This window comes from Callithrix jacchus, chromosome 14, assembly GCF_049354715.1.
Source record: "Callithrix jacchus isolate 240 chromosome 14, calJac240_pri, whole genome shotgun sequence".
Taxonomy (NCBI): Eukaryota; Metazoa; Chordata; class Mammalia; order Primates; family Cebidae; genus Callithrix; species Callithrix jacchus.
This window is the reverse complement of record NC_133515.1, coordinates 39,169,181-39,193,508: the sequence shown is the minus strand read 5'-3', so window position 1 is coordinate 39,193,508 and position 24,328 is coordinate 39,169,181. Positions and strand designations below refer to the sequence as shown.

General features: G+C 45.1%; 1 protein-coding gene across 6 annotated transcripts in view; it reads left to right on the top strand.

Moving 5' to 3' along the window:
- TET3 (tet methylcytosine dioxygenase 3) overlaps positions 1 to 24,328 on the top strand; it is a 119,395-nt gene that overhangs the window by 16,135 nt on the left and 78,932 nt on the right. Inside the window, exon 1 of one of the 6 annotated variants that reach the window (XM_035272221.3) lies at positions 119 to 24,328. This exon is cut by the window's right edge and continues 12,049 nt beyond it. The exons of the other annotated variants lie outside the window; for them this stretch is intronic. The gene's annotated coding sequence lies outside the window, so the exon portion shown is untranslated. Of the gene's footprint in view, positions 1 to 118 lie in introns of those variants that run through there. 6 annotated transcript variants of the gene reach the window in all.

Sequence of the window (24,328 nt, the reverse complement as noted above, 5' to 3'; positions counted from 1 at the left end):
TCTCGAGAATGTCCCTGGCACTGTTGGTTTGCATCCAATCTGCAGAAATCCCCGGGGGGGGGGGCGTAAGGGGGAGGGAGAATTGCGCTCCTGAGTCTGAAGCTGATAGGGTGTCATTAGTCATGCTGCTGTCACCATGGAGATGACTGGAGAGAAGAGGAGGTGGTGGGGGTGAGGATATTTTGGGTAGGGTGGGGGCTGATGCAACATCATGACTGGGAATCTGGCGGGCGTCTGCTGTTACTCTGTGTGGCTTGGTGTCTAGGGGACTGGGAAGAGAGTGTTCCCAGGTGCGTGGGAAGCTGAGAAGGGGGCACTGAGCTTCCCCTGTGGTTGTCTAGGGCGCAGGGAGGGGGGAAGCTTGGGTATTTGGGGCAGGGGAGGGGAGAGTCCAGTGGAGTATCAGCCATTACTAGGAAACCACATATTTCTCCCAGATTGGCATGGACCAGATCGGTAGGTTTCCTTGAGCTTGTCCCCTTTTTCAGGGCTGAGGAGCCACTGTGAGTTTGGGATTACTCAGCAGTATCCTCTGTTGGCCCAGGGCAGAGAAAACAGATTGGGAAGGGGCTCTGTGTAGCTGCCTCTCAAGTCCAAGAAGGGAGAGGCTGGGAAGGAGTATGGGGACAGGTGGGCAGGGTCAGGGCTTATGAGACTTCCTAGCAGAGAGGAAGCCCATTTCTGCCCCTGCCTCAGCCCACCTGCCCCCTCAACCGCAGGAGTCTTCGGGGATCTTGGCTGCTTGGGTAGCAGGTGGGTGAGCTGCTAGTGTCCCCAGATGCTCTTAGTCTCCTGCCTGGAAATTCTCCCGCCTCCTGGGAAAGCTGTGGGAAGCTCCGTGGAGGTGCTGGAAGTGGCATCCTGCCACCTCACTGACTGGATAGGGATGCTGGCAGGGAGGGGCTCTGCTTCCCACGAGGGAGATAGGGGCTCTGCTTCCCACGTGGGAGATAGGGGCTTCTGGACAAGGCTGCAGGGTGGATCAGGAGGCCTGGATAATTCCCTGGCTTTGTCCCAAGGAACTTGAGGCAAGGAAGTGCCTGGGGAAGGGTGTGAATTTTGCTTCTGGAGCAGCTCCTGGAAAGGAGGAGCCAGGTGGCATTGGCTCCCCTGTCGAGTTGTTGTGTTTTGGTGAGACTGGGAGTAGTGGGTGATCACCTGGGATGAGGCGGTGGGAGACTCAGAGGCAACCGAGGGCAATTGGTACAGCTGATACTGTGAGTAGGGAGGAGAGAGCTGAGCTCACCTCGTGCTGGCTCTCACTACATACTCTTCTACACTTCTCCGGAGCAGAACCCCCAGGTTCCACCTCCGCTTTCTTCCCTGGCCTCCCGCTGCTGGCTGGAGGAGTTGTAATCACCTCATGTGCTGTTGCAGGGGTGTGGGCACAGAGATCATGGAATAGACCTGCTCTGTCTCCCAGCCTGGGGAAAGCAGGCCAAGGGGATGAGGACAGATGGACTCAGGGAGGGGGCAGCCCCCTCCTTCCTCTGTATCTCCAGCCTTGCTAGCCTAGAGCTTCCCTCTGTGTTGGGAGAAAGGATGGGCTGGCAGGTTTGTTTACTCCCAGAAGCACCCCCTCCCGCTGTAGCGATGGCTCCCTGGCAGACCCGCTTCTCCTCAGCTCTTTCCAAGTGTGTTCTCTGTGTCTCCCTGCCTGCATTCAGCTGGCTCCAGATGGAGGCTGGTTTTCCGCAGTCCTGCTGGAGGCTCCCAGCCTAATACCCCAGCCCTTAGTGTTGTGGACGTGTGGCAGGGGCTACTTGAAAATCCAGAGGAAGCCCTCCTAACAAGTCTTCTCTCTTCCCCCTTTTCAGAGTAGGGCCTGAGCCGGCCGAGTTTTTAAAACTCTGAGATTGTATCTATGCTTGTTTTTACTGTTCAGTTGTCTGTCTGAGAAACAATATGCACTGCCAGCAAAAACTCTCTTCTAAGTCTTCTGTCCCTGGTCCCCGCATAGACTTTCCTTAGGTGGCCAGTTGGCTACAGTGTCCTGCATACCCAGGGTGAGGCAGTTTTGCCAGAGGCTCTTCCATTATCAGGTCATGATGTAAGAAGTATATGTCTGATGTGTGAGCTTGATTTGGACTGGTATGAGATCAGACCAAGACTTGGGAACACAAGACAAAGGGGGGTGTCATCTGTGTTCCCATGAGATGGATGCTGGTTGAGGAAGCCCCATGGGAGAATGGTATCTAGTAGGCAGTGGGAATAGACACATATACTGTGCGCTGAGTCCTGCCAGGGTTTCAAGAATATCTACGATGTATGTATCAGTCTACGTAGTGCCTAGCATAGGCACAGAGTTAAGCTTGATAAATTCAAGTTGATGTTTTATTGTTTGGTGTATTACATGTCCACCCATGATATCCCAAGGAACGTGCTATAGCAGACACTGTTGCTGCCACCTCCTCCCTGGCAGCCTGGAGAGGAGTGAGTGCCCAGTGCCGAGAACACCGGGCTACCCTGTTTTCAAGGCTCCCACGCGGCTCCCACACTCTGTCCCATGGGAACCCTTGACTGGCTGAGGATGTCTGGAAACTATTTTGGGCTTGTGCCCAGGATCTCTGCCTTCTGTCTCTCCTTTTGACCACTGCAAAAATGCCCTGTTGTCAAGGATCTGTGATCCTCAACTTTATATACACTGTGGGTCCTTCCCACTAGTTGTTTCTTGCTTGCTCATTCCTTCCTGTTTCCCACCCCTTCTCTCTTGGGTGTGTTTATAATCAGCAGCCAGCTTGGGGAGATGTGGAAGCAGGTGAGCATGTCAAGCTGGAGCAGCGAAGGAACTAAGCAAGAGATTTTCAGAGTTGAGGATGGAGAGAGAGGGGGCTTTCTCCATCTGTGATAAGAACTGAAGTTGGAGTCTAGAGCTCAGCTACATCTCCTTGGTGACCCTTTTTGAATGTCATGGGAGAGGAAGAGAGTTTTGCAAATATACACGAGTGAGCTAATGGGAGAGCCCTCCTGTCCACAGTGGTGCAGGGGCCCTAGAGCTGCACTCAGGGACCGCTGTGAGGTCGACTGCAGCCCTTTAGCTGTGTCTGGTGAGGAGGGGCCTGGGCACTGGGATCCCTCCAGCTGCAGATGGAGGTTTCTGCTAGAACTGGGCTTTGTGGTCTTGCCAAGTCCCCTCCCATGCCCTGGAGGCTGCAGCAAATGGTTTGGCTAGATGGGGGTGGGGGCAGGGAGTATGGGAGGGGCTATAGTTTGGCTCAGCTTTTGGGTCTCCCAATCCTCTTAAGTCCTCTCTTTCCTACCCTTGACCTCATGGGCTTTCAGCCTCATTTCCTCTCACACCCGGGCATCTGGCAGTTAGCTGAGGACTCCCCCTTGTTCTCAGCCTCTCCACAGCTTTGGAAAAGGAGCTAGATTAGGAGGCTTTTAGGCAAATAGGAGGCAGGGAAAGCTTGAATGATTAAAATCTGTAGATTATTGTACTATCTAGGATTATGACCTCTATCCCTATCTAGTTTCTCCCCCTTTCTTCTTCCCTTTGTCTTTCAGCATCCACTAAGCATTTATCATGTTCTGGGTACAGCATTAGGTCCTGAAAAATAAGATAAATCATTGTTATTTGATTCTCATGAAACTATTGGAAGTAAAAGACATTGACTAAACTGTTAATACCTAAAATTATAACTCTTGAGTGGGAAAGCCAGCAGTGGCAGCTTTTGTGTTTTATATATTGAATGCTTTTTGACCTCAACATTGTGTTTGGGGCTGTGAACTTGCACATGGCAGACAGAATCCTCACCCCAGATGCACCCAGCACTTTACATTTACTTTCTCTCTGGCTCAGAGAACCTCAAGGGACTTTGAAGGAAGAATCAACATGCCAAGTTTGTTTTCAATAAGTCAGTGTTTCCGGGACCTAGCAATGACAGAGGAGGGCAATGGGGTCAGAAATGGACTAGCTGGGAAGGGAGCTTAGTTTTGAAAGGCACGTGTTGGCGTTAGACGTGTTGGATTTGAGATTCAGAAAGCTGGATGGAAATACTGTGCCTGAGCAATCTACCATGAACCTGAAATTGCCTTGGATTCATTAAGAGTGTGGATCCTGTAGCCCTTACTTCTTAAGGGGTTTCAGTGAGACCCACTGATTGAGAGGAAGAGGGTGAGAAGGGCAATTGTTAGTTTCCTTCCTCCCTGTTTTCTACTCCTACTCTTGAGTTCTGTCATTAACCTTGGGGAGGTCACTTACTGTCTTTGGACTTCAACTTTCTGTATAAAGTGAAGGGACTGCTTTCCAAAGTTAATTCTTCCTCAGACTAAATCTGGGGAAGGACCAGTTTTTGTGTTTTCGTTTGTTTTTGCAGTGTTCCCAAAACATTATAAAACCAAAACATGGTCCCACTTTATACAGCGAGTCTGCAGCTTGCTGCACGTGTGGCCCAGCACCATCCAAAGTCAGACGACCCTAGTGATCATGCCCTTGGATGTCTTGGTAGCTTTAAATTGCTCTAATGCTTCCTAAAGGCTTCCTCTTGGTTCTTGTATACATGTGGCTGTGGATTGGTGTTAAGCAGTTGACGGGCCATATCCTGAATAGCACTGCTTTTGAACTTTTTTCTGGGAGAGCTGAGGGTCTCTGTTTTGAGGCCTCCCCACCCTTTCTGGACATGACTTTTTCACTCTTCTATACCCTCATCTTATAGACAAAGCTTGAAAGAGTAGAGATCTTTTTGTCCCAGAAATTCTCTTGAGTGCCCCAAAAGATTTACTTGTATCTCAGCTTCTGTAGATAAGGATGCCGTCTGCCTTCTCTTTCACTTCTGCAAGTCTGGGAACCTGATGGAGGCTGGTCAGAGCCCATGGAGTCCCTGAAAGGGCAGGACTGTGTGTGTGTGTTAACTGCATGCCTTGGAGGAAGAGAACAGTGGAAGAGGAGGCCAGGTCTCCTGTGGATGCTAGTGGGGACTTGATCATGCAGGAGACTAAAGCACCATTGCCACAGGCAGGCCATTTTGAATTTTGAGCTTTTCCATGTGGTGGCTCGTAATAACCTAGAGGTATACACTTTTTCCTCTGGGGGTTGATCGTAAAATCTGCCCTGATTTCTATAAACACAGACATCTCAATGTTTCTGACAGCATGAGTTTAGCCATCTTCCCTGTACTTTTCTCCTGCTGAGGATCATGACCTTTTTATTTGAGATGCTAAAGGTTAGACACAAAAGTAAAAATACCAACTTTCTTCTATCCTGGCTGCCTTAGTTAGAGGAGAGTGGGAAGGGAGGGTTGGGGGGCGGGTAACAGTATCTTGCCACAGAAATATTCCTTAAGAGGCAAACATTCCAAGGATAGGAAGACTAGGGTCTAAAGAAATCCTGGTTACCTCTGTGGCCTGGAACTCTTATGCCCTTGGTGCTTAAGTAATTGGATTTCTCAGCCCCGCCTCCAGGCATTTTTCCTCCATGTAATCCTAACCTCATGGGCTTTGCAAAGGAAACAAAAGCATTGAAAGAGTTTGCAACTTGTCCCTGACACTGAGCTCCTGAGCTCTGAGCCCTGCTGACTGAGTTGTTCTCTTTGCCTCCTCTGCAGCATCCACTGCCTCTCCCAAAATCCTTGTCCACAGGAGTTTGTTTTTCTAGCCTGCAGGCCTTGGTTCCTAGCCCTGCTAAGCAGATGGAATTTACAGAAGGAACCATATCCTGCAAGTCCACCTTCCTGTACCTCAGAAAGGCTCCATCTCTGACTCCTGCTGGCTACTCTGCAGATGGGGAAGAGCTAAGGGAGGCTGGTAACTCCTATAGGAGGCAGAGAGAGGCCCTTGAAGGGATTCTGAACTGAAAGCACTATCTGGATCCCCAGACCAACTTTCTCTGCTGCATCTTCTCCCTTGAGTGTGATGCTTGGCCAAGTCATTCCTCTGGTGGCTTGAATAAGTTCACGCTGGGGCACAGGTCCCTACTGCATCAGGCCCTGCTGGACCCAGAGAGAGGAGACTGTGTCTTCGTCACATGGATCATTGTTGCCTTATACCCTGAGTACTAGGGGAGGAATACAGAAAAGGGTTTTCAGGGGAGCCCTGGAGGTGGTACCCAAGAGATAGCCACCATATTTTTTTCCTGGCACTGTGAATCTCTTTCTGCTGCTGTCCTCTCCATCCTAGGACACTCTTCATGGCTTCAGTCCATCCCTGGTCCTCCCTTATGCTTTGATCTCAGCTCTAAAACCTAGACTGCGCAGAGAGAGCCTCCACGGACATGCTTTATGAAGCATGGGCCCAGGGCTCTGTGTCAATCATCCAGGTAATGTGTAAGATGCCAAAAGGCTGCCCAGTCAGGATAGCTATCTGCTAGAGTCAAACCCATGGGCTCCTGCTGCACAGTTAGGTAGAATGGGCTCAAGACAAGGGTGGCATAGAGCTTCAGGTATGAGGGCTGGAAGCTCTGGGCAGGTGGGCTGTGTGGCATCGCCCTCCTCACTAGCCCTGCCACTAGTCTCTGAGCCAGGTCCTACCTGATAGTTGAGCTGTACGGCAACCTCTGCCCTGTGGCCTTTCCTCCCACTGTTATTTCTCCTTGGTTTCCTGTTTTCCAGCTGCGGGTTTCCAGAGGCGTCATTTGGACCCTGGGTAGTAGTTAGGGCTGAGCTCTCTGGGGTTGTGTGGTTGGAGTGGCGTGTGTCTTAGGGCTGTACTGGCAAGTGGGCCAAAGCAGTCTGAACACCCTGGCTGGGAGCCAGAAGCTGGGACTCCGTGTCCACCCTGGGAAGCCCCTCCCCGTCACCTTCCAGATGCTGCTGCCTCCATGTGGGGAGTGTTGCTCCCTGCTGGGTCGTTGCCAGAGGTCTGGGGGAAGCCGGATGTGGAGGAGGACCTGGGTGGATGCCAGGGCACTTCATCCCTAAGCTTACCTCACCTAAATGCTCCCACCCCTACGGCCGCCACCGGGACAGGCAGGGCCATGCTTCAACTTGCCAAGAGTGTTTCCAGGGTCCAGTCCCTCTGGTTCAATGAGTTTGGTAGTTCTCAACACCAACTGCATATTAGAATCATCTGAGGAGATTTCAGAAAAGAAACTATCAATTCCTGGGCCTCAGCACCCTAGAGTCTGCTGTTACTGGTGTCAAGTGGAACCTGGGCTCCAGCATTTTTCAAAGCTCCCCAGGTAATTTGAATATGCAGTCAGAGTTGAGAGCAGCTGCCATATCCAGTTTGGGTCTCCCTCCCTCTCCCATACTCCTGGATTGCCCCAGAAATTTGTTCTTTTTCATTGATAATTTTAATGATAATACAGAGTCTGCAAAAGTGAAGACAGACATGTCAGACAAAATACTGGATTTAGTGTTGTTTCATGTTTCATGAGACTGTTCCATGAGTTCATAGTTTTTAAAACCAGAACTTAAGTGGGAAACTACAGCAAATGATAGAAACTGAATTTTCTCCTTAGTTTTTAATTTTTAAAAACTCTTAAAATTGAAGTATAGCGTACACACAGGAGGCACATACTATGTACAGTTTGGTGAATTTTCACAAGTAAATGCCTGTGTAATCGGCACCTGGCTCAAGAAATAAGTACCCTCACTCTGTTTCCATTGGCCAGAATTTCTACGGCATTTGGACAAAGGTCAGGCCAGGCCAGGCCATAGTACAGTACTGCATGCTGGCTTTGGGCCTGGAGAGCTTCAGCTTGGCCTCCACTGGGAATAAATACCTTTAAATACTTTTCACATATATGTGTGCCCTCCTGAAACTGAGTGGGTTCCTCCTGTGATAGAGTGCAGGGAAGGGTAGGGGACCCTTCCAGCCCCTCCCTGGTGTCACTCTCTCCCTTATTACCTTTAGTTTCTTTTCCACCCGGGCTTTAGGTGTCCCAGTCCCCTCTCTTAGGTGAATCCAAAACCCTCTCTTAGGTGAATCCAAAAATCTATATATTTTTTTGCGTCTTATTCTCTTTTTTGATTATGTAAGTAATAAATATTCTTTTGAAAAATTAGAAAATAGAAATAGGGCTGGGTGTGTGGCTCATGCCACAATCCCAGAACTTTGAGGCCAAAGTAGGGAGGATCACTTGAGGCCAGGAGTTCAAGATAAGCCTGGGCAACATAGCGAGACCCCCATCTCTACTAAAAGGAAAATAAAAGAAAATAGAAAGGATCGAAAGGGAGGAATTTGCCCATAATTTCTCAGTCCAGTTAGTCATTTTTTTGTGAGATAGCCTGCCCCCCAGGCTGGAGTTCAGTGGCTCGATCTCGGCTTACTGCAGCCTCTGCTTCCCAGGTTCAAGCCATCCTCCTGTCTCAGCCTCCTAAGTAGCTAGGACTATGGGCGCATGCCACCACGCTCAGCTAATTTTTGTATTTTTTGTAGAGATGGGGTTTTACCATGTTGTCCAGGCTGGTCTCAAGCTCCTAAGCTCAAGGGATCCACCCCACCTTGGCCTCCCAAAGGGTTACAGGCATGAGTGAGGATGACAGGCATGAGTTAATAATCATTGCTAACTGGAGTATCCCTCCAGACTTTATTCTTTGTGTACTACATACCTGTTTAGTGTTGTTTATAGAAATGGAGTCATGCCACATTGTAGCACACTTTTCTCTACATAATAACCTGCAGTCATTTATTGAGCATTTACCATGTGCAGGGCAGGCACACAGAGGCCAAGTTTTCATAGTTCTCTCTTAGTTTTCAGGACAGCTCTGAGGCAGGTGGTAGTAGCCCCATTTTTCAGAAAGGAAACTGAGATTCAGGCCAGGAGCTTGACTGGAGGATGATGTTTCACAAGGGATGAAGCTGGAATCCAAGCCAAGGATATCTGACTTCAGAGCTGATGCTTGTGTCTGTAGACTGCTGCCTCCCTCCTAGGACCGTCTTTGCATGTTGAATTCATTTGCCAAATATGTACTGGGTAGAGGACGTCTTTTTCCGTAGTATTTTTCTTTCCGCTTTGATGTGAATGACTCTAGTGTTTTACCCGTTAAGTGTGGTATTGCTGATTGTTTGAGGTCTTCTGGTTGTTTGAATTCTTCTGTATCATGCTGAAGAAATGGTCTCATTAATTTTATTAAGAAGTTTTTTTCCTATTAGTAGTGGATGTTTGATTTTGTCATGTCTGTTTAGCATGGTTCGAAGATCAAATAGTATTTCTTCTATTTAATTATTTTTGCATTCTTTGAATATACTATACTTGGTAATGGTTTTTTTTTAACATGCTGTTTGATTTGATTTATTAACATAGGAGTTTTGCATCTATATTTATGAATCAGATTGACCTGTAATTTTCCTTTATTGTTTTTGTTGTCAGATGTTAGTATTACAATAATAGTAACTTCATATATTAGTGACTGTGAAAGCTTTTTTTCTTTATCCTTTGGTATAATTTAGTACAGCTTAAATAATTCCATTCCTTTTTGAGGGATGGGTCTTTGCAGCTTTCTTTTTTTTTTTTTCCCTCTTTTTTTTGGGGGGGGGAAAGAAAAAGGGAAAAAGAGGAAAAAAAGAGGGAAAAAGAGAAAAAGAGGGAAAAAGAAATATTACTTCATTCCTAAAATAGGTATCAATAATAGCCGATGAATATTTTGTGTGTTTAAAGTGGATAATGTATATTTTGTGTGTTTAAAATGGAGAGCTCTATTGAGTTTATTGTTCTGGATCTGAGTTCAAGTCCTGGATATCATTATCAATTTTCTGCCTCGTTGAATCTAAATCTCATTATGGGTCTTATGTATCTGGGTGTTAAGATCTCTTATTATTACATTAATCCTTTTACCCTTGTATCCTTGTAGCTTTAAATCTAACGGTATATCTAACATCTAACGGTATATCTAAAGGTATACAAAGACTCAAAATAAAGGGTTGGAAAAAAACTTACCAAATGGAGAGCAAAAATAAATAAATAAAAAGCAGGAGTCGCAATTCTCATAATTAATAAAATATATTTTAAAGCTATAAGTCTTTGCAGCTTTCTGATCTCTCCACTACTCCCCATAACTAATGTCACTAAATGTTTACTTTGTATTTTCCATGAAAGTGATGCTTTTCAAATCTATTAGCATAATCTGTAAGTTACTGCTTTTCAGTTACCTCAGTAGCTGTGATTTTTTTTTTTTACTTCATTTCTAATATTGTGTATTTTTTCTTTTTTTCTGTATCTTTGCTGGAGTTTTATGTAATTTAAAAGCACACAGATCTGTCAGTTGGGCAGTTTCCCAAGTATTAATTTCTGCTGTAGTCTTACATAAATTATCGTCTTTTCCTTAGGTTTATTTGGTATGTCCTTTTTCCGGATTCTCGGTTGGATCCTTAGCACATTTTTTTCTTCTTTGATAACAAATACATTTAAAAATATGACTTTCTCTAAGTTCCACTGTGGCCTAATTCTCTCGGTTTTGATATTTTTTGCCTGGAGTTCTTGAAAAGGTTTTGATGGTATACCCAGAATGAGAATTCCAAGCCCCGATTTAGCCCGACGACCCTTCCTCCCAGTAGGGGCCCTAAGGAGAGTCTCTGCGCATGGCTCAGTGGCACAGCTAGGCAGCGCAGTACGTGGTGATTCCTTTGGGCTTTGTCTCTAAACCCCCAAGTAGGGACCCTAGTAACAGTCTTCTAGCTTAGCTACTAGGACCTGTGGAATTATTATTGTTTTTCCCTAAGCAAAATCAGTTTGAATTTCTTGCCTAGAATGAGAGCATATCCTAAGCCTAAATGAAAGTTTGGGTAGTATTTAGAAAAGTCTATACATTAGCACCAGAAGAAATGACGCTATGTGCCAGAAGAAAAACCGAGACTTTGACCCAGAGTTGATGGCCCTGCTGAGCTGGTCTAGGCTGCAGGCTAAAGGCTTGCTCCCTGCATCTTTCATGAGCCTCTAGAAAACATGGTCCAATGGGATCCTTCAGTCCATGAAAAGTGTCCAGGAATGGAGAGAACAGAAGAGAGGGATCCACAGTGCCAGGAAAAATATGGTGGGCATCTCTTACACACCACCTCCTGGGCTCCACTGAAAACCCATTTCTGGTTCCTCCCTTAGAGTGCAGAGTGTAGGGTAACAATGATCATGTGATAAAGGCACAGTCTCCCCTCTCTGGGTCCAGCAGGGCCTGGTGCAGTGGGGACAGCCCTCTTTGTCCCAGTCTGAACCTGTTCAAGTCATCAGAGGAATGACTTGGACCAAGGGTCACACCCAAGAGAGAAGGTGCAGTGCCTCAGGGGAAGAGATTCTTACTCTTTATCCTAACTCCTTAGAGAGCCATGATGGTCAGGAGAAAGGGATGGGCAGGTAGAGGAAGAAAGGATGGACTTTGAGTTCAACCTAGAAACTAATGGTAGCATTTTTTTCCCCCACAATGAAGAAAGTTTTGAATTTTCAATGATAATAATATATGCCCATTTAAATAAACAATATAAAAGTATGAGAATCCCTATTTCTTCTTCACCCCAGTATAATCACTATAATCTTTCCAGACTTAAAAATGAGTACATGAATGTACTGCCTTCCTGCAGTAATCTGTGCCATACTTTTTTTTTTCTTTTTAAGATGGAGTTTCGTTCTTGTTTCTCAGGCTGGAGTGCAATGGCATGATCTCAGCTCACCACAACCTCTGCCTCCCAGGTTCAAGCGATTCTCCTGCCTCAGCCCCCCAAGTAGCTGGGATTACAGGCATACGCCACCACAGCCAGCTAATTTTGTATTTTTAGTAGAGACAGGATTTCTCCATGTTGGTCAGGCTGGTCTTGAACTCCCGACTGTACCATACTTATTTTTAGTAGTCTTTTATTTGCTCATAAATATGTTAAAGACACCTTTCCATGTTAGTACATCAATCTTTGCCTTTTACAAGATTATTGAGTGTTTCATTTTGTGGCTGTGTTGTAATTTAACTTGTTTCTTATTGATGGATATTTATAGTTCGAAATTTTTTTTGCAATTGTAAATGGTGAGGTTATCAGTATGCTTGTACATAGATTTTTTTGGTTACTTAAGTGTTTGTATAGAACAAAATCATACAAAAGAAATTTTAATTGAAATTGACATTACCAAGTTACCCTCCCCAAAGGTAATTTGATAGTATCTATCAAATTTACCTCTCCACCAACACTGAGTAAGGAATTATCTGTACTTAATTTTTGCCATTTGGCTAGGTAAAATATCTCATTTTAATATCTTCTATTAGTAAAGTTGAGAATGTTTAAAAATGTTAGGCATTTTGCACTTATTCTGTATATTACCTGTTATGTCCATTACATATTACATCCATATTACTCTTAGATTGTCTTTTTATTGATCCACAAAAATTCTTTTTTTTTTTTTTTTTTTTTGAGATGGAGTCTTGCTCTGTCCTCCAGGCTGTAGTGTAGTGGCACAATCTTGGTTCCTGGCATCTTCTGCCACCCAGGTTCAGGCGATTCCCCTGCCTCAGCCTCCTGAGTAGCTGGGACTACAGGTGCGCACCACCACGCCCAGATAATTTTTTTGTATTTTAGTAGAGATGGGGTTTCACTGTGTTGGCCAGGATGGTCTCGATATCCTGACCTCGTGATCCATTCCCCTCTGTCTCCCAAAGTGCTGTGATTACAGGCATGAGCCACCGCGCCTGGCCAAGTTCTTAATATGTTCTCAGTATATTAAGATATATTCTCAGTGTTCTTTTTTTTCTTAAGAAAGAGTCTTGCTCTGTCGCCAGGCGCCAGGCTGGAGTGCAGTGACATAATCTTGGCCTACTGCAACATCCACCTCCCCGGTTCAAGCAATTCTCCTGCCTCAGTCTCCTGAGTAGCTGGGACTATAGGCACGTGCCACCACACCCAGTTGATTTTTGTATTTTTAGTAGAGATGGGGTTTCACCATGTTGGCCGGGATGGTCTTGATATCTTGACGTCGTGATCCACCTGTCTCGGCCTCCCAAGTGCTGGGATTACAGGCATGAGCCACCGCGCCCGGCCTATCAGTGTTCTTTTCTTTTAAAAGAATTTAGACTGGGCATGGTGGCTCATTCTTATAGTCCCAGTGCTTTGGTAGGCTAAGTTGGAGAATTGCTTGAGGCCAAGAGTTCAAGACCAGTGGGGGCATTATAGTGAGACCTCCATCTCTACAAAAGATGAACTTGCTTGAGCCCAGGAATTGGAGACTACAATGAGCTATGATCAGGCCACTGCATTCCAGCCTGGGCTACAGAGCAAGACCCTGTCTCTTAAAAAAAAAAAAAAAAAATTCAGTGAGTGTTTACTAACTCATGTGTGCCAGACACTGTGCTGTTAGATAGGGGTAAATAAAAAAGAGTGACATGATTCTTACATGCATCATGATAAACATTATCCAAAATGTAGGCAAGGCACAGTGGCTCTCACATCTGTAATCCTAGCACTTTAGGAGGCTGAGGTAGGAGGATCACTTGAGGTGAAGAATTTAAGATCAGCCTGGCCAACATGGTGAAATGCTCTCTCTAATTAAAATACAAAAATTAGCCAGGCATGGTGGTATATGCCTGTAGTTCCAGCTACTTGGGAGACTGAAGCAGGAGAATTACTTGAACCTGGGAGGCAAAGGTTGCAGTGAGCCCAGATGGCACGCCATTGCACTCCTGCCTGGAGGACAGAGTGAGACTACATCTCCCAAAAAAAAAAAAAACCCAACAAAAATGTATAGGTTCTCCCGTCTTTTTTTTTTTCTTTTACTATTATTTTTAATTGACACATAATTATACATATCTGTGGGTTACAGTGTATTTCAATGCATGTGTACAATGTATAATCATTAAATCAGGGTAATGACAATATTACTGTAAACATTTATTAATTTTTTTGTGTGTTGAAAACATTCAAAATGTATTCTTCTAGCTATTTGAAAATATACAATAAGCCAAGCACAGTGGCACACTCCTGTAATCCCAGCTACTTGGGAAGCTGAGGCAGCAGAATTGCTTGAGGCCAGAAGTTCAAGTCCAGCCTATGCAACATAGTGAGACCCCTCTCTCTATAGCAAAAAATTTAAAATTAGCCCCACACAGTGTTGTGTGCCTGTAGTCCCAGTTACTTGGGAGGCTGAGGTGCGAGGATTGCTTGATTCTAGGAAGTTTGAGGCTGTAGTGAGCTATGTTCACACCACTGTACTCCACTCCATACACATACAACCAAACAATAAATTGTTAATTATAGTTGCCCTGTAGTGCTATAGAACCCCGGAACTTAGTCCTCCTATCTGGCTGTACTGTTTAATGTGTTAACCAACCTTTGGCTATTTCCCCTGCACTCCTCCCCTCCCCCACCTCTGATAACCACTATTTTTCTCTCTGCTTCTATGAGATCAACTTTCTTTTAGCTTCCACAGATGACTGAGAACATGTGGTATTTATCTTTTTGTGCCTGGCTTATTTGATTTAACATATCCTCCAAGCTCATCCATGTTGCCACAAATGACAGTACTTTTACTTTGTGTTTTTTTTTAAAATCACTGTCTAGTGTTCCATTATGTGTGTGTACCACCTGTTCTTTATCCATTGACTGATAACTTTGGTCAATTCCATATCTTGGACGTCGTCAGTACTGCCACGGTAGACATGGGAGTGCAGATATCTCTTTGACACACCTATTTCAATTCTTTTGGACGTATACCCAGAAGTGACATTGCTGGATCATATGGTAGTTCTAGTTTTAGTCATGATGGCTATACTAATTTACATTACATTACACCAACAGTCATTAGAGTTCCCCTTTCTCCACATCCTCGCCAGCATTTATTTTTTGTCTTTCTAAACAGCCATCCTAACTGGAATGAGATGATACCTCTTTTGCCATCTTTTTATTTTTATTTTTTTGAGATGGAGTTTTGCTGTTGTTGCCCAGGCTGGAGTGCAATGGCGTGATCTCAGCTCACCGAAACCTCTGCCTCCTGGGTTCAAGCGATTCTTCTCTCTCAGCCTTCCTGAGTAGCTAGGATTACAGGCATGCACCACCACGACCTGCTAATTTTGTGTTTTTAGTAGAGACGGGGTTTCTCGATGTTGGTCAGGCTGGTCTTGAACTCCCGACCTCAGGCGATCCGCCCCTGCCTCGGCCTCCCAAAGTGCTGGGATTAGAGGTGTGAGCCACCACACCCAGCCCTCTTTTGTCCTCTTAAATTAGAAAACATAGTATAGCTTTCATCATAATCAGGGTTTTGATACTAACTTCTGTTATATTTTGAAAAAAAATTTTTGGCCTATTTGGTCTTTCATTGTGTCTGTCATAAAAATTTGATTTTTATACAACCAGAATTCAGTGTTTTGTCTTGTTTTTACTAAAGTTTTATTTTAGATATTCATATTTCTAAGGTGAGATTTATTTTTGTATGTGATATAAGATAGGGATTGAACTTTCCCTAAATAGGAAGCTGATTATCCCCAATCTATTTATTTTTGTAGCTTCCCTTGTGGTGTATGAGTTCTACCTTAAACATTTCATAAATACTCTTACAATCATGGGTGTTTTAAGGCCTCTTTCACTTTCATTAACTATTTGTTGAGTCTGTGTATTCCATTGCTTTAATTACCACCATTTTTATATAACAATTTGGTTTAAAACATACTTTTTCTTGCCTTTTTTAAAAAAGCATTTCTTTCTCCAAATAAGCTTATAAACAACTTGTCATGTTCTGTGAAAAATACTGGGATTTTTCAGTTGGAATCACATGAAACTTACAGGTTATTTTAGGGAGAATAGACAGCTTTACAATGAGTCTTCCTATCCGGAGAAAGGGAAGTATATCTTTCCATTTATTCTAGTCTGTCTTGTGTGTTCATCAGAGTTTTAGGGCCAGGTTTGGTGGCTCATGCCTGTAACACCAGTGGTTTTGGAGGCTGATGCGGGAGGACTGCTTGAAGCCGGGAGTTTGGGATCAGCCTGAATAACATAGTGAGACCCCCGCCGCCCCTCGTTTCTACAAAAAATAAAACAAAATTAGCTGGGTGTGGTGATGCATGCCTATACTCCCAGCTACTTGGGAGGCAGGTGTGGGAGGATCGCTTTGTCTGACGAGTTGGAGGCTGCAGTGAGCTATGATGTGGCCACTGCACTACAGTCTGGGCGACAGAAGGAGACTCTGTCTCTAATAAAAACCCAACAAACAAAATAAATGAAACATTTGAAGGTTTTCTTCTTACACATTTCTTGTGAAGTTTCTTCTTAGGTGTGCTGTAGCTGCTGTTTTGCTTTGGGAATGGGATCTTTTCTGTTATACTTTGTATCGCATCTTTGCTGGCATATTAGAAATCCAGCTGCTCTCTGCTGCCTTCTCTGACACTGCTGTCCCTTTCTCCCTCAAGTCTTTGTGGTACATTGTCTGTACCTCTGTGGCAATACTGTATGTCTGGGTGTGAGTTCCTAGTGGTGGGGTGCTCATCTCACTCCATTTCATGTCCCCAGTGCCTGGCACAAAGCCTAGCATGCAGTAAATCCTTTTAATAAATGCCATGGCATCAGATTGATGAGAGAGGCAGTGAGCTTCACCTCTTCAAAGTGTGACAGCCTGGGCCAACGTGAGGAGCAGAATCTCAAGCAGCCCTGGCTCCAAGCCTGCAGGCTGTGATCCGGATAACAGATGGGGCACCCGCCTTGTCCCCACAGGAAAAAGGAGGTCCTGGGCCATTTTCCCACATGCAGACATCAGGGAGGAGCCCTCTGAGCCTGTATCTCATTATTATCCTGAGACCCACAGCCCACTTGTCATTAACCCTCATTAGTGCTAACTAGTTGGGAGAACTGCTTTCTTAGTTCCCAGTCATTCCAAGGTAGCACAAACTTATCTGCAACTTCCCTTAAGGGATGAGGACTCATAAAGGCTGGAAGCAGAGCTTATATGTGCCCAGTGTAGTGCCTTTTTTCTTTTACTGTTCTCCATAGTATATGCATCCCCTCAACCCGATATGTCCTACATGAAGTTTATTACTATCCATGTGCTAATCTTTATCGTAGCATTTGTTTTTTTTTTCCACTTAAGACAGAGCCTTGCTTTGTTACCCAGCATGGAGTGCAGTGGTGGCGATCTTGGCTTACTGCAATCTCCACCTCTGGGTTCAAGTGATCCTCCCACCTGAGCTTCCCTAGTAGCTGGGACTATAGGTTTGTACCACCACACCCAGCTATTTGTATTGTTTATAGAGATGGGGTTTTGCCATATTGCCCAGGCTGGTCTTGACCTCTGGGTCTGCCCGTCTTGGCCTCCCCAACTGTTGAGATTACAGGCATGAGCCACAGTGCCCTCTTGGTGTTTGCATTTTATATGTCAGCCTTTGTTTGTAGTTGGGGAGCACTATTACTTGATGGAGCTGTCTGGGGCATGCCAATTCACTCTTGGCAGTGGTTCCAGACCCTCAGGTCCCCACCCCTCACTGGTCTCTGCTGCCCCTGGAGCCAGGATGGTGATGATGTCTACCTGCCTTGGTGGGACCCAGGAACAAGGGAACTTCCACCTCTTCAAAGGCTTGAGGACTATGTCCTTGGAGAGATGGGAATCCCTGCTGTTGTTAAGCAGGGGTCAGGATTCCTGCCTCTCCACCTGAATAAAAAGAAGGTGGGATTGAGGACATGAGCTGATTTCTAATGCCTCTGTAGCAGTTATGCATCTGGTTCAGCGTGTCCTGGGGTTTCCCTGGGTTTTGCTTGACGGCAGCGGTGAGCTGTTACTCATTTAGCCCGTGGTCTGTGCTCACCCTCCCCTTCCCACTCGCTCATCTTTCATACTCGGGGTGGGAGAGGACATAGAAAGATTTCTGGCTCCTCTGCTGGTTTGCTTTAATTCCCAGGAAAGAGTGGAACCAAGAGTACACTCAAGAAATGCTGGATTGGGGAAAAGATGTGGAAGTATTGCTCTGTTTGCCCCCACCCCCTCCTGTTGGTTTCTTACTTCATTTTCCAGTGCCCACCTGGGGCTTGTAAGTCTCCAGTCAGGTGGCCCTGAGGCTGCAAGAGGCCCCAGCTGCATCCACAGCTGCATCTCTGCCAGCTCTGGAGGAGCTGCCTTCTTGGGGTACCGAGCAGAGACTCTGACAGATGGACCTCCATGAACCCATGGAGCTGTTCCAGATGCCTCCTTCCAGAGCAGAGCGCATTCTGGCAGTGAGGCTGCTGTGATGCAGGGCTGCTGAGGGCTTCAGCTCACCTGTTGGACGAAGTCTGTTTATACACTGCCTCCCCCATCCACGTTGTGGCCTCTCAAAGAGCATCAGAACTGACCACTGACTGGCCAGGCCTGCATGTGCACGTGGGCCAGGTGGAAAGAGACTACCTTAGTTCACCTGGTTTCTGAACCAACTGAGGCCTTTCCCTCGTCTGCACTCACCCTCAGCCCCATAGGGTTATGGGAAGGGGTTCCCAAAAGGTTGTTCAGGGGCCACCTGGGTCAGAATGCCCTCCATGGTCAGGCAGGGTTGATCTCTGGTGGGACCTGGGATTCTGCATCCATTGCCAGCTTCCTACAGGTGATTCCCACGCCCACTGGAGTTTGAGAACTGCTGGCCTATGAACTACTGTAACAAAAGAGGCTGCCTGTTTGGGGCTTCCAGTACTTGATCAGGACTGTAAAGACATGCCTTTAAATGCCATGATGGTTTGTGAAAAGGCCAGATGCTATGCAAATGCTTGTGAAAACACAGGAAGACCTTTCAGATATGATCAAACTCTAGGAAATAGTTAAAACTTTTTTGCCATTGTCTGTTACAAAGAATGGAAACTCACTGTAGAAAAATCAGAAAGTTCAGATAAGCAGATAGAGAAAAATATAAAAGTACATAATTTTTCTACGTAGAACTCTCGTTACTATTTCAGTCTTTCTAGGATGCCTTTTTAAAAATTTTATATATCTTTGGTTTTTTTCCTCCGTGATTATCAAAATAATACATGTTTATTATAAAAACTATTTCTTTTCTAATTGGTATAAAAATGGGTGCAAAATGTTTGATTTGCAAATCTTTCCTTGCTGTGTTTAGTTGTGATGTGCTTTTTTTCTTTGTGAATATATTTTGATTTTCTTTACCTACTTTTTGTGTATACTTTTTTTATGAATGGTAAGAGAGCTTCATATATTAGAGGTATTAACTCTTTATCATGTATTGCAAATTTCTTTTAATGTTCTTTTTTTTTAATTTTGCCAAACTTTTTTTTCCCACATGCTTGTGAGATCACATTTAGCTCCAGTAGTCAGTTTATTATTATTTTTTCTTTGGACTGCGCCAGACAGAACACAGAACAGGTATTGCTTTTGCAAATTAAGAGGAACTAAAGGACAATTAGGCAGGTATAGGCCAAACCAGTGCTTCTCCACTTATCTTCTTCATCCAGATAACCTGGGATTCTTACAACAATGCCTTTTTAAATTCAGTGGGTCTGGGGTGAGGCCTGAGATTCTGCTTTATTGTTTTGTTTTGTTTTGTTTTTTTAAGATAGAGTCTCTCGATCTGTTGCCCTAGGCTGGAGTGCAGTGATGTGGTGTGATCTCAGCTTATCACAACCTCTACCTCCTGGGTTCAGCGATTCTCATGCCTCAGCCTCCCAAGTAGCTGGGGCTACAGGCACCCACCACCATGCCTGGCTAAATTTTTGTATTTTTTGTGGAGGTGGGGTTTCACCAAATTGACCAGGCTGGTCTCAAACTCCTGACCTCAAGTGATCTGCCTGCCTTGGCCTCCCAGAGTGCTGGGATTACAGGCATAAGCCATTGTGCCTGGCCTTATTCTGTATTTCTAAGCATGTTCTCCGGTCATGTTGATGCTGCTGTTCCTTGGCCCACATTTTTGAGTAGCAAGGGGCCAGGAGTTTCCAAACCTGGGTGATCATCAGAGGTACCTCATGAACATTGATACTAATCAGTCTTCAGATATGTAGTTGTGGTTTATTTTTATTTTTTATTTTTTTTGAGACAGGGTCTTCCTGTGTCACCTAGACTGGATTGCAGTGGTGTGATCGTGGCTCACTGTAGCCTCTACCTCCTGGGCCCTATCACTCCTCCTGCCTCAGCCTCCTGAGTAGCTGGGACTACAGGCGTGCACCACCACACTTAGCTAATTTTTCTATTTTTTGTAATGATGAGGTCTCACTGTGTTGCTTGAGCTGGTCTTGAACTTCTGGGCTCAAGTGATTCTCCTGCCTTGGCCTCCCGAAGTGCTGGGACTATAGGTGTAAACCACAGTGCCCAGTTTAGTTATGATTTTGAGGAGCAATTTGGAACTCAGATTTCTGCGCTTTAATCTAGAGACTTTAGACCGTGAGACTGTGCCTAGTTTGGCGACATCTGGTTGGGTGACTTCAAGACAGTGGCTCCCAGTGGCCCTGGTGATTGATATTGTCAGTATTTCTTTCTTTCTTTCTTTCTTTCTTTCTTTCTTTTTTTGAGATGGAGTTTCGCTCTTGTTACCCAGCTTGGAGTGCAGTGGCGCGATCTCGGCTCACCGCAACCTCCGCCTCCTGGGTTCAGGCAATTCTCCTGCCTCAGCCTCCCGAAGAGCTGGGATTACAGGCACACGCCACCATGCCCAGCTAGATATTGTCAGTATTTCTACTGCTTCTTGAAAAATGTTTTCCTAGAAAATCGTTGTTTAATTCATATTTTCTTTCTTTCTTTTTTTCCCCCAGCCCAATTCATACCCTACAGGGACTTTAATTCATATTTTCGAAGTTTTTAGTAAAGCACTTCACAGATAGTTGTTATATTCCTTTTATAGTTCTCTTTTTTTTTTTTTTTTTTTTTTGAGATGAAGTTTCGCTCTTTGTTGCCCAGGCTGGAGTGCAGTGGCGCAATCTCGGCTTACTGTAACCTCCACCTTCTGGGTTCAGGCGATTCTCCTGTCTCAGCCTCCTGAGTAGTTGGGATTACAGACCCCCAAAACCACACCCGGCTATTTTTTGTATTTTTAGTAGAGACCAGATTTTACCATGTTGCCAGACTGGGTCTCATTCTCCTTGCCTCAGGTGATCCACCCACCTAGGCCTCCCAAAGTGCTGGGCTTACAGGCGTGAGCCACTGCACCCTGCCTATTCCTTTTACATTTCTAATATTTGTTTTTTTCTTTTAAAAATAACCAGTGTTGTTGGAGGTTTGTTTGTTTTATTGGTTTTCGGGAGAGTCATCTCTTGGATTCATTTATAAATACCACTACATTTTGTTTTCTAATCCACTATATCTGTCTTTATCCCTGCTGATTCAGTTTTTCCTTTCTTTGTATTTATTTTCTAGCTTCTTGGATTGAAGCCTTAATTATTTTTTTCTCATTTAGTAAAATTATTTATGGAAACATGAATTTTTCTAATAGACACTACTTAATCTTCAGATCTGTAGTTGTGACTTTTTTTCCTTCATCCTGGAGTTATTTAGGAGGCTTGCTTAGGATTTCCAGGTGTTGTGTTCCTTTGGGTTAGTGAGGGCTTGAAGGCTGCCTTCCTAGGGCTCTGTTCCTTTGCAGACCAGGCTGTGAGTCGGAGCTCTGCATGGTCCTGTTTGTTGATGGTTGGAACTTGTGTATGTGTGTTGCTGAAGCTTTGACTTGGCCCTCTGGGGAGCACCTGACAGGGGCTGTCTGTGCCCTCTGTGGGTGAAGGGAAGGGGTCTTGAGAGGAGAGTGGGTGGACCCTGTTCCCAGGCTCTCTCTCCTATCAGCCTTGCCTCTTAGGCTGCTGCCCAGCCCTGAGACCATCCAGGGGGCCCACTTCTTCCTTGTCCTCTGCTCTACAGTAGTTGTCCGGTACCCAGGGTAGTGTCTGAGGCTCAGTGTCCCTGAGTGTTAGATGAGCTGGGGGCTGGTGGAGGGGGATGGGATAAGTCAGAGAATTGAGTTCTGGAGCCTCTCCTGCCTCTGACCAGCCATTTGTCAGTGACTGCATGCTTCACCCTGTTTCTTGTTCCTCGTTGTAAGATTTGGGGAATGTTACCTTTTCACAGAAACTGGAAGAGCCGTAGATACCATCCAGTAACATCACTTTAAAAAAAAAATATTTTTGGGGGGTGGGGAGGTTGGGGAGGGATAACATGGGGAGAAATGTTATCCCCATATATATGTCACCCCAGATATAGGGGACAGGGGGGTGGAGGCAGCAAACCACATTGCCATGTGTGTACCTGTGCCATAATCCTGCATGATCTGCACATGTACCCCAGAACCTAAAGGACAATAAAAATACATATATTAAAAAAAAAAAATATATATATATATATATATTATTTTGCCATAATTTCAGACCTTCAGAAAAGTTGCAGGAATAGTACAAAGAATTCTCTTCATCCGGATACCCAAATGTTAATATTTTACATTTGCTTTATCGTTTTCTTTCTCTGTAATTTGTATTTGAACCATTTGAAAGTAAGTAGCAAACGTCCTTTACTACTAAATACCTGAATGTAGACTTTCTAAAATCATGTCAATAACCACAAAGGAGTGACCAAAATCAGGAAGTTAATGTGGACACAGCATTATTATGCCTGCTAACCTAGACCTGCTCAAATTTTAACCATCGTCACAACCTCTTTTGTGAGAGAAACACCCCAGATCACATGTCCAGTGGCCAGTTTGTTTGAAGTCTCCTTTAATCTGGAGCAGATTCTCAGTTTTTCCTGATATTTTTAAAGAATTGTTTTTGGCCAGGTACTGCAGCTTATGCTTGTAAATCCTAGTGCTTTGGGAGGCCAAGTTAGGAGGATCACTTGAGGCCAGGAGTTTGAGAGCAGCTTAGGTGATGGAGCAAGACCTCATCTCAAAAAAAAATAGTTTTTAAGCACATGAGGCTGACTCCCTGTCCTCATAGCTAGCTCCCAGTGAATGCTCAGCTCCTAGGTGTGTGTGTCATCAGAGAAGCCTAAGGCAGAGTGGTGGGGCAGGGCCCATCGCCCCAGGGAGCTGCCTTCTCCTGCTCTCCCCTTCTCTCCTCCCCTCCTCGTCTTTGCAATGCCAGGCCACACAACGTCCCACCCCACCCCACGAATTCCCTGGCTGGTTTGGTGTTAGCTTGGGATGGAGGGCATTGCTCGGGGGTGGGCGGGGGGATAGCGGGACTTTTGACACTGGTCTGCCACTGCCTCTCCCTGAGATTAGGGCTGAGGAACTGAAATCACTGCCTTGGGTAGGGCCCAGCCGCTGCTTTCTGAACAGTAACACCCTTGGTTTGGGGGTATGGGTTTTAGCAGCCCTGCCACCTCCCTTTCCCCCACGACACAACTTTGAGGTCAGTGGCTAGGAATTTTTAATCCCCAGTCAGAGGTGGGAGCCTGAGACGTGTCCTAACTGAGATATGTCCTGAGGGTGAGCCGGAGGGCGCAGGTCGCCTGTTCAGGGTCTCCTTGCCTGTGGAATACCTTACGAGGTTCCAGAGCTATTTGCATTACAAGGGCGGTGCTTAACAGATAATTGACTGTTCAGTTATCTTGTAGTAGCAGAACTCCCTTGTATAATAGATAGTAAAAACATGATTTGCTTTTTTGCAGATGATTTGCATTTAGATTTTTAAGGGCATGCTTGTTGCATATTATATATTCTTTGTCTCCCTTTATTTTATTGAATCTCTCGAAAACTCATCCCCTCCAGCTTTTTTTTTTTTTTTTTTTTTTTAATTATTCTAAAGGCCTTTGAACCAAGCTCCATTTCCTGTCTTCTGTTACCTGTGACTCTACCCTGGGGATCAGCTGGTTTTGTGTCAGTAGTTCTTTCTGGGCCCCCTGCCCATGCATTTCCAGAGCTCATCTCTCTTCCCCAACCCAGAGCTCAGGGCCGCCCCCCAGCCACTACTCCTGCTGTCCCAGGCAGTGACATGGGAGGTGCTCTCTTCATCTTCCTTTGATGGAAAAAGGACCACCACTACTTTCCCCGAGATAAGACACTCCTGTTTTCACTTTCACTTGTAACCCAGCAGAGAAATAAAAGGAGAAACACTGATGAGAGAGTTGCAGAGAACATTTTCACAACACTCCTGCCTTTTCCTTTCCTTTGTCCCTGTCACCCCATCATTGTTTAAGGGTGAGGTCAGCAGCTCACGCACTGCCTTGAGCTTGTGTTCAGCTTCTGCTTTTGCCTCAAAGCTGCTTATGGAGATGGAGATGAAGGATCAATGGGTGCTTTGTCATTTCCTTAGCCTTTTAGACTTCTGAGGTAGAAGGTGGGTGATAAGAAGTGACTATTTTTTTGAAATTACAGCTTTATTGAGATATAAATCATATAATACACAGTTCTCCCACTGGAAGTGTACAGTTCAGTGGTTTTTAGTGTAATCAGGATTGTGCAATTAACACCAGTCTGTTGGTTCACAAAATTTTTGTCATCCTCAGAAGAAACCCTGCAGCAAATAGCATTCATCCCCTTTGTTCCCCTCACCCCTTTAGTCCCTGGCAACCATTTATCTTTCTGTCTCTGTGGATTTACCCAATCCA